Here is a 2,501-nt window from a genome sequence, read left to right on the forward strand (position 1 = left end):
AATACCCTCAACCACACCTCCCCAGTCATTGGGGATAAAAGCCGGCCACAGGAAGGCCCGCCCCTTTTTTCTCTCTTGTTCTGATGTGCTCTGCAAGCAGTGGGTGAGAGTCTTCATTTGTGTGGGTGCGCATGAACCTGTGTGCTCACTCACAGCCTGCTCAGTCTCTTGGGATTTCCTGTTCTTGGTTTCTGCTCATGGCTCCTCACACTGGTTCCACACTCCTGTTCCGGTATTCTTTCCACGTGTTTTTCTACGCTTCCTGAAAAAGGTCATTTTGTCTCGAACTTTCCCATGGTCCCGACCACGTGGCCCTGCAGCCGTGCACACTTTCCAAAGATAGCGTACTTTTTGAGACTGTAATACCTGAAACTTTCCTTTCTTCATAAAAACTTGTATTTACAAACATGCGTCTGCCTCATGAATTATTTCAGTGTTTCGAAGCAAGAACCGAGGTATACCGCGCCAGAAACCTAACACTTGTGGGAAAATCATCACAAGATTATAATAAGGAGGTAAAATAAATTTACCTCTTTGGGGGTACATGCAGCAAAGAGAGAAGAGAGATAGGAAATAGGCAGACACATCATCAAGACTTTGACCAAGTCTGAAAAGCCATATAAGATTTGCTATTTGTGTACAGGTGGTTGAGATTTGGATCTTACAAAAACTGAGATAAATATAAACAATAATTTTTATAAAGTATACATTTTTGTAAATTTATACTTAAGATGGCATTTGGATTTTTTTAAGGCTTAAGATAAAACTGGGGCTCTGTCAAGGATGCCTTTGCTTTGAGGTTTTTGTGTTTTTTTTACAATTGCTTTTAGGTTCTAACTCACACCTTCTACCCTTCACATCCTTTTAAAAATAGGGCACAAATAATATGTGCATTATTATTATTATTGAACAACTTATGAATGAACATTACAGAAATGTAAAAATGCCCTTTTGGTGTTTCCTTTCCCGACTTATCTACTACTCCAGAGGCATTTTTGTAAGTTTGGCCGGTGTATTTCCAAATTTGGAAACTTTATATATTTATGATGATGAGAGCTGCCAGTGAGTTGACTCCAACAGAAGAAAGGATGCCTGATTCTTTGTCACCCTCCAGATCACTGGCATCTTCAAGTCCATCAGCTACTGTGCCAGTTCCTCTTGTTAAAGATCTCCCTCACTTTTCACTGGCTCTCCAAAGAAAGTCTGATGTCTTCCTCCGAAGATTGATCTCTCTTCAGGACATACTGAAAGCAAGGTAAATAATGCTTTTTGTGCTCCATAAGGTTTTCATTGGCTAATTTTTAGAAACAGATAACCAGCCTTATCTTTCTAGTGTGTTAGTCTAGCTGGAAACGCTGCTGAAACCTGGCTGACAGGTATTTGAAATTTCCAGCATGAAAGCAACATATAAGCCACTGAAGTACAAACTGACATATACCTATGCTACTCTGGCAATGAATTCAGCCAGCTTTGGGCCCACTGCATTTGGCATTTGAAGCAATCCAGTGCACACACCCAGGAAGCCAGGGGCTTGAGGCCTACACCACACTGCACAGTTGGTTAGGCTGGACTGCAGGCATTTCTGGAACCTACTTCCAAAGGTAGGAGCCCTGGTGTGCAGTGGGCTGAGCTCAGCTGCTACCCCCAGGTCAATGACTGAATCCACTAGGCATGCTGCAAAGATTTAAAGTCTAGGAAACTTGCAGGGGTCCTCAAATTTTTAAACAGGGGGCTAGTCCACTGTCCCTCAGACCGTTGGAGGGTCGGACTATAGTTAAAAAAAAAAAACTATGAACAAATTCCTATGCACACAGGATGAGTAGGCTGCTAAGCAGGACAGGCAGCAGAGGCAAAAACACCTGGTGGCGGGATAAATGTCCCGGGCGGGCCGCATGTGGCCCGTGGGCCGTATTTGACTCTAGGAAACCAAAAGGGACATTTCTGTTTGGTCCGATACGGTCACTATGAGTCGCAATCAACTAGATGGCAATGAGTTTATTTTTGGTCTTTCAATGAGAAGTTGTCACGGGTCACCTCTCCACTAAGCACAGCCTAAGTAACAGGCCGGTGTGAATTGTGCCTGCCGAGAGCTCGTTTTTAAGTTTGAGCAGTTTCCCTAGTTTGGGAAAATTACTCAACCCTAGTTTGCTCACATCATTCAAGTTCACAAGCAGTTTCCAGTGCCCGCAGAGGTGCTGTCCAAGAACAGCCACTTCACCAACGAGGCTTCTTCTCCCTTCTAAGTGGTGTCCTCCAATTTGGTCCAGATCCTCTGGAACCGCCTCTTGCCCGCATGGGTCTGTCCAGTCTGTTGGTCTGTCCAGCAGGCACCGCAAGCTGAGGCGGGCGCGCCGCCCCTGCCGGGTTGGCAGCAGAGCTGAGGGGTGGTGGGTGGTGGGGGTGAGAGGGAGGGGCGCCGAGCGCCCTTGCCTGGATCCAGGATCTGGACCCGCCAACCCCGTCGGGCCCTGCCAAGCGCTAGGACGCCGCTCTCCAGCCCG

This window comes from Echinops telfairi, unplaced genomic scaffold (assembly GCF_000313985.2).
Source record: "Echinops telfairi isolate 266 unplaced genomic scaffold, ASM31398v2 ScPeMD7_655;HRSCAF=1070, whole genome shotgun sequence".
NCBI classification, from domain to species: Eukaryota; Metazoa; Chordata; class Mammalia; order Afrosoricida; family Tenrecidae; genus Echinops; species Echinops telfairi.